A 7,841-nucleotide genomic window follows, 5' to 3' on the forward strand; every position below is an offset into this window, starting at 1 on the left:
ATATTAAATGCATCACTTTTATAACAAAGAAATGAAAACAAAGTAGGTTTCCATATATTGGAAAATGGCTAAAAAACATTGTGACAAATAGACATGATAAAATATTGATGTACTATAAGAATCAATGAGAATGAAGAATTTCAAGAAGCACTGGAGGTTTTATATGAATTGATATAGTTAAATAAGCAGAACCAGAAAAAACAATATCTACAATGATTACAAAAGAATAAATGGAAAGAGCAACCTTATAATGTTCCCAGAGAAGAAATGAGAAAATATACCTCTCTCTTCTTTGCAGAGGTGGAGGACTAATGTTGTGGCCTACTGAATATACTATCAGACCTAGTTAATATTTTGTTTGATTTTGGTACATTTTTTTCCTCTTCATTTTGATTCTCTGTTGTAAGGCATGGATCTCTGTGTACAAAATGAGAGAGGAGAATATTTGAAAATAAATGTAAAATCAAAAAAGAAGGAAAGGAGGAAGGAAGGGAGGGAGGCAGGAAGAAAGGAAGGAAAGAAGGAAGGAAGGAAGGAAGGAAGGAAGGAAGGAAGGAAGGAAGGAAGGAAGGAAGGAAGGAAGGAAGGAAGGAAGGAAGGAAGGAAGGAAGGAGGGAAGGAGAGAGGAATTCAACTGACAAAGAAGAAAGGGTCCTAGAGGCAGGAAAACACAGAGAATACATCAAAAATAATGGGTAGCACAGGTTGACTAGAGTAGAGAATACATGGAAGGGAGTAGTATGAGATCATCTAGAAAGATGGAGGAACCAGATGGTGGAGGGCCTTGACTATGAAGCCAAGGAAGTTGAATTTTACTCAGTACACAATGAGGTGTCACTAAAGGCATCATGTCCAAATTTGTGCATAAGTGAGATTAGTCTATTAGTGGCATGAATATCTTGGAGGGAGCAGAGAGTGGAAACAGAAAGGCCAGTGGTGAGGTACTGTAATAAAACAGGCATGTGAAAATACCATCTCTACTAAAATGGCAGCAATGGAAAGGAAAGGTTGGATGCACAAGGCTCAGCAGAGGTCAGATTGATAGGCTTTGCCCCATCTAAATGGATATTAAGGTAAAAGAGAAGATAGGATGAAAGATAACACCAAGTTTTAGAGCATGGGAGGCTAGGGAATAGTGGTGCTACAGGAAAAAATATTGATGTCAGAAAAAATAACAGGTTTTGAGAGAAAGAAAATGAGTTTGGTTTTCAACTTGTTAAGCTTGAGTACATCCAAATGGAAAGGTCCTATGGGCCCCTGGACAATTGGGTCTGAAGCTAGGTGGAGAAAGCAGAGTTCAAGGTGTAGATTTATAATCTACAGTCGAAAGTGACAGTTGAAACCATGGACATGAATGAGATTGGCAAAGTACAGAGGGAAGAGAAAGCCAAGAAAGGTAGAAACTTGGGCAACTTCTGCCTAAAGGGATTGGGAAGCAGATGTTCCCCTGAAGAAAACCAAGAAGTGGTTAAATAAAGAGGAGGAAAACCAGGAGCATGTGGTATTTCCACAGTGAAACAGGAAGAAAATACCCAGAAGGTAGAGTGGTCAGTTTTGCAAAATGCTGTAGAGATGCCAAGGAGAGAGCTTTTAAATAAGGTCACTGAATTTTGTGAACTTTAAGGAAGCAGTTTCAAAGTCAGAGGAGGGATAGAAGTAACTACCTCATTCTAGCCAACTTTTTCATTTAGCTTGGCCATGAAGGGTAGAAAGGGGATTGGACCTAGATGGGGTCAAAGGGTCAAATGAAGGTCTTTTTTCTGTAATATTGAGGAAAGCTGTACCTGTTTTAAGCAGGTTTTTAATTGTTCCTTAAAAAATTTAATTTCTGATGGAAAAAAATAGAGGTCCCAAGAGATTTAATTGGCTTGCCTTCCCATATCTCACCAGCCACACTACTTTTGGAATTCTTTGGCCCTGTCCTTCATGCCTTCCTTCCCCAAGTCACTCATCATGGGGAGCTCTCATTATCCTACAAGATTGAATCCACCTTGTACTCACATCTCATCAGTTTTTCTTTCACTCTGATTGGACCTTCTGACTGGAGGGCAGTGCCACAAGCCTACATTTAAGCAGTGAATCAGCACAGTTTTTCTTCATGTTTCCCACCAACCCCACTGCTTTTGGATTTAGGGAATCTCCATCATGACCTCAAAGAGCATCCCTTTTTCCTCACTGCCTTTTCAGCTTCCTTTTGTGCTGCCTTCCCCCATTAAACTGTAAGCTCCTTGATGGCAGAAAGTCTTTTTTAATTGTATTTGTCTCCTCAGTGTTATAGTGGGCACTCAACAGATGTTTGTTGACTCAAACTAATCCATTTCATTTCCCACAATTACAAGGGTTAGTGCCCCTTCCCAAATGGGAAATGCTAGTAGGTGAGCAGGAGCTGTCCACGGTAGAAGCTTTTTCAGGGGACCAGGTTAATAGGATTCTATTCACAAGCTTCAAGATACAAAGGCATGCAAATCTTGCTAAGTGTTGAAATAAGCATGGACTGTCTTGCCCCAGGTCCACTGGCCTTAGACTCTGCCAGCTCATTACATGATACTGTACCTGCCTCAAGACCCCATTTGCTTTGCCTTTGTGCTCCTGACCCCTGCTTTCTCCATCCTGATTCTTGCTTCTGGATCCTTGAAAGCTGACTGTAGCAGATATTTCTGCTCTGGTCAGAGGACCACCACTAGCCTCCTAACTCCATGCATTTGCATAGTTGTCCCCCAAACCTGGCACTCTCTCCTCATCACATTCTCTTAGAATCTCTTGTTTCCTTCAGAATTCAGCTCAAGCAACACCTACATAAGGCCCTTACTAATTACCCCCTTAGTGCTGCCTCCCCCACAAAAATTCCCTTATATTCATTTTGTGTATACTAATATGTGTTCATGCTGTCTATAAAATATGAATGTTTGAAACCAGGGAATGCTCCATTTCTGCCTTTGTATCCTCAGCACCAGAACAGCACCTTAGTAGGGACTTAGTAGGAACTTCATACAGGCTTGTTGAGTGATTGATTGTTGAGACCTCAAGGAGGAGCCCCAGACTGTAGCCTTAGATTTTGAGAACTTGAGTGAATGTACAATCACATAGCAAGTGGGGACTGGATGGTTTGAAAACCAATTCACTTACCCACAGGTTTCCAGGCCACTGTCTCTTTTGCTAAATGATTCTATTTCATCCTGAATCAAGCTTGTTTGTGGCTATATATGTCCACTTAGGACTCTCTTCTCGCTTCCCTCGAAGGAACACATCCAATGACAACAACAGCATTTATGTAGCATTTTAAGGCTTGCAAACCGCTTTATAAATACTCTCTCACTTTGCCCTCATAACAGCTCTGGGAGGTAGCTACTATAATTATCATGATTTTAGAGGTAAGGAAACTGAGGCAGACTGAGGCTAGTGACTTGGCCAGGGTCATATAGCTAGTTGATGTTTGAGGTTGGATTGCAACTCAGGTCTTATGGCTCCAAGGCCAGTGCTTTACACAATAAAGGAGAGGAAGAACATGAAAAACATCCAGTGTTCTTTGTACTTGTTCTTCTCAGTCCTAGGGACAGGGGTTTAGCACAATACTTTACATACAGGAAGTGCTTAATAAATAAAAGCGTGTTTATAGATTGATACAAGTGGGACCTTTTTAGCCTGGGTCCCCCACCCCCAAAGCCAGAATGCTTTACTTTTCTCTAATAGCAGCTCCTAATAATATCTCCATCAGTCCTGTTCAGATGCTTCTGATCTTGAAATAGACCTTCAGGTGCTCCCAGAGTCCCTTGTTCTAAAATTATCCCCCTTCCCCTTTTCAGGTGCTCAGTAAAGAGTCCCAAGCTAAGCCTTGTAGCCTTCTCCAAAGGAAGCTGTTCAGAGCAGCACAGGCACAGGCGGGTGGCGAGGGCCCATGGTTACCATGGCAATCCCAGCTAATAAATAGGTACACAAACAAGAGAACAATCAGCCCATCTTTAGCCAATTGTCCTGCCTGCTTACCCTTGCCTTTCTTGGGTGGAGGATGGGCAGTGATGGCGATGGAGAGCTGGTTAAAGAGATAACCATTACTCCTTGGTCTTCAGAACCCACCTTGGGGTCTTCTTGAAGACAGGACCTGTTTCCTTTGTACACCTGCACCATGCACAGATCCTCTTAATGTTTATTGAATTCATGGGCTCAAAGCTTGAGGACCAGAAGGGACCAGAAGGACCCTAAGGTCCTTCCTGACTACCTTCTCCTCCTGTATATTCTCTTCTCCATATACCCTCTCCTCCTTTTCCTCCTACCTTTCCTACTCCCCCCTCTCCTCCTTGGACAACGATTCACCCTGGAAAGTCACCTGTGAAGGGGCTACAAAGTTCCATTTCAGGCAGTGTTGTACAATGGGAAGAACACTGGCCCAAAGACTCCCTCTTTTCCTTCAAGATGCAACCCAAGCCCACCTTCCAGGGCCTTCCTGACTTCTCTCCCTACAACTAGAGTCTTCCCTCCTTAACAACCTTATATGGAACTACTTGGTATGCATTTATCTTTATTCTTTTTATATTTATTCTGCATGTACTGACATATGACTTTGTCGTCTCCCCCGTTAGCATATAAACTCTGTGGAAGCAGAGATTGGTGCATTCTTTGTATAACCAATGCCTGGCACATAATGAACATTTATTTAATAAATAAATGCTTGTTTGATTGGAGTCAGAGGACCTGGGTTCGAATCCTGCCTCTGACTCTTACTACGTGACCTCAAGCACACTACTGTTTCTTCCTTGAGTCTGCTTCCTCATCTGTAAAATGAGGAGACTGTACTAGAAGACCTCTTGAGTCCCTTTCAACTCTAGATATATTATCTGTGAGCCCATGATTCTCCTGGGTCTATACTTAGAAAGAGAAAGTCAATTTAAACCAAAGTATGAATGTTTACACACTGTACCTCACTCCTGGGTGCTCCCCTTTGATGTTCATCTCCCATGTACTCATCCCAACCTGCCTTGTGGGTCACAGGACCATAGTTGTAAAGCTAGAGGAGACCTATGTGCCATATTTCCTGTTCTTCAACAAACATGAGATGTGAAAGAAGATACAGTCTGTGCCCTCCAGGGGGCAGCCAGGTGGCTCAGCACATAGAGCCCAGACCATGGAAGGCAAAATAGTTTAGACAAACTGACAATTGTTGTTTGTCCTTCATTCTCAAAGAGGACCGTGCTTCAGGGAGGTGGTCCCATGACATGCAAGTGAACTGGATTTAAGTGAGGGAGGTTGTGTAAATTCACCAACCTCACTTTCTCCTCCAGAGCCATCTGGGTCTGGTGGCCAGACATTGATCAGCATGACTGGAAATGGCCCAGGATGCAATGGGGACCTTGGCCTAAGATAGATAATCAAGACTGAGCTCACAAGACCTGTTGCCTCAAGGGAAGGCAGATTTTATCTAAATAAAATGTGGCTTCCTCTACAAACAAGCCTGAGGTTACAGGAAGACATAGAAAGAAGCCTCATGTTCAAATCCAGCTCTGCTTTTTACAAGATGTATGAATTTGGACAAATCACTTCACCTCTATAAAGCCTCAGTCTGTAAAAGAGAAATGATAACATCCTAGTCACAGGAGATTCTGTAAGTAAAGCACTTTTAATTCCCACCTTCTTGAAATCATGTCATATTGCTGTATCTTTACCTACATGCTGTATCTCACACTAGAAAGAGAGCTTTTTGAAGACAGGACCTATTTCCTTTATACACCTGTACCATGCACAGATAATCTCTTTAATGTTTATTGAATTCATGGACTCAGGGATTTAGAGCCAGGAGTGACCTCAGAAGCTATATAATCCAACATCTCTCCTATAGAGAAGGAACCAAAAGCCCAGAGTCAGCAAATTGAGCATTTATTGGGCACCTACTGTGTGCCAGACATTTTGCTAAGCACTGGAGAAGTAATGAGATGTGTCCACAGTCATAATTTTTGAACCAGAGTTCTATGCTGCCAGAGCCAGTGAGTGACTTTCCCACTATATGTGCTACCCTGACTCTCATGAGTTGATTCAAATTAAATTCAATCTAGCATTCGAGAAGGCCAAGACAGGATACAAATGTGGGCTCCTAAGAGTTGTGCACAGCAATCCACACAATTTCAGCTCTTTTTTGCAGGGGAGGGAGCCCTGAACTCACAGATGAGGATTTAGCAAGAGGTTATCCATGGTAAGTCAAGAAATACTACAACCTTAACAACTGCTTACAGAGTTCCAATGTTGGGCTACATTAAGGGTAGGACCTGCCAGTGGTAATTAAGGAGCTCCCCTGAGCAGAAGAAAAGTGATCTGGTAGGGCCCCAGGAAGAAAGAAAAAAAGTTTGAGGAGAGGAGAGAGTAGCCCACACCTAAAAGTGAAGCTGGTCATTCCAATTAATGCCTTCATGAGTGTCAGTAAGGAAGAACAAATGCCAGGAAAATGGTCACTCAATTCAGAGGTCAAAGCAATGATGAAGATAAAGATTTTTTTTGTCTTTTTTTTGGAGGGGGGAAGGCAGGGCAATTGGGGTTAAGTGACTTGCCCAAGGTCACACAGGTAATTGTGTCAATTGTCTGAGGCTATATTTGAACTCTAGTCCTCCTGACTCCAGGGCCAGTGCTCTATTCACTGTGCCACCTAGCTTCCCCTGAAGATAAAGATTTGAGAGGCTAAGAGGTTGGTACTTTGTCTAACTCAAGCTACCTTCTGGAAACTTAGACCCTTTCAATTCTGAAAGCCTGCCTACCACACAGTATCTAGTGTTGCCAACTGGTGGGGGCTCTCTGTAGCACTGGAAGATCCCCTACTCTTTGTAACCTTAACATTTGCCCTCTAGATACAATCAATTCCTATGGAAACACCAATTCTCTTATTATATCTATACTGCAACTTCAGCATACTCATGCCAAAAATACATTGTGGCATTATTTGGTGATGGGAGAAGAGGCACAGATATGGGGACCTCTCCCAGGACTCAGAGCTCCTTTACCCAGTGAGGTGACAGAGATCAGCCACATAGTACCACAAGCACGGCCAGTCTCTATGGCAATCTCTACTGGCTCCCCATGTCTATAGAGTAAAGATTCATTGATAACCTTCATGGGAGGACAGTCTTTTTCATGGTCTGCTTCCTCCTCAGCTCTGTGTCTAGGAGCTATCCTTCCCCAGGTGCTCTGTCTGGCTCTTTAATGACCAGAAAGCCCCTCATCCCACTGATAAAACAGTTCTAGAGAGTCCCTGACAGCTACCTCTGGGTTCCCTGTTGCTCTCAGCTCCTCCACTTTGGCCATCCTCGCCCACGAGACATATCTGAAGGGCCAGAGGTACTATACACAGAGTTCTCAGTGTTGGAAACATTTCCCAGAAAAATGATATCACACTAGCTTCCCTTGCCTCAACAAATGAGATGACCAGCATCCTGCCACCAGGATCCTAACTTACCTTTTACAGGAACCTTCCATTTAGAGCTAGAAACAGGTTATCTAGTCCAACACTTTCATTTTGCAGATGAAGAAGTTGAAAAATAGAGGTAAAGTAATTTGCCCAGAGTCAGAAAGGAAGTAATTGCTAGAATCAGGATTCAAATCCAAGTTCTCTGACTCTAAATCCAGCACTCTTATCACTGTACCAATTTCACAAACATTTAATAAGTGCTGGGTGTATGCAAGGCTGTACTGTGGTACACACCAGGGATAGTGAGACAAGAATCAAACACCCTCCATCCTCAGGAATCTTTATAGTAGGTAGGTAAGTAGGTTAGGAGGTGATAGATAGATGGATAGACAGACAGACAGATGACAGATAGATAGATAGATAGATAGATAGATAGATAGATAGATAGATAGATAGA

At 42.6% G+C, this 7,841-nt stretch overlaps 1 protein-coding gene across 1 annotated transcript in view; it reads right to left on the reverse strand.

The window, feature by feature from the left end:
- CALN1 (calneuron 1) overlaps positions 1–7,841 on the reverse strand; it is a 501,720-nt gene that overhangs the window by 231,948 nt on the left and 261,931 nt on the right. The window lies entirely within an intron of this gene.

The sequence above is a fragment of the Petaurus breviceps genome, unplaced genomic scaffold, assembly GCF_028583685.1.
Source record: "Petaurus breviceps papuanus isolate PSGF00001 unplaced genomic scaffold, PetGlider_PUasm1.0 186, whole genome shotgun sequence".
In the NCBI taxonomy this organism is placed as follows: Eukaryota; Metazoa; Chordata; class Mammalia; order Diprotodontia; family Petauridae; genus Petaurus; species Petaurus breviceps.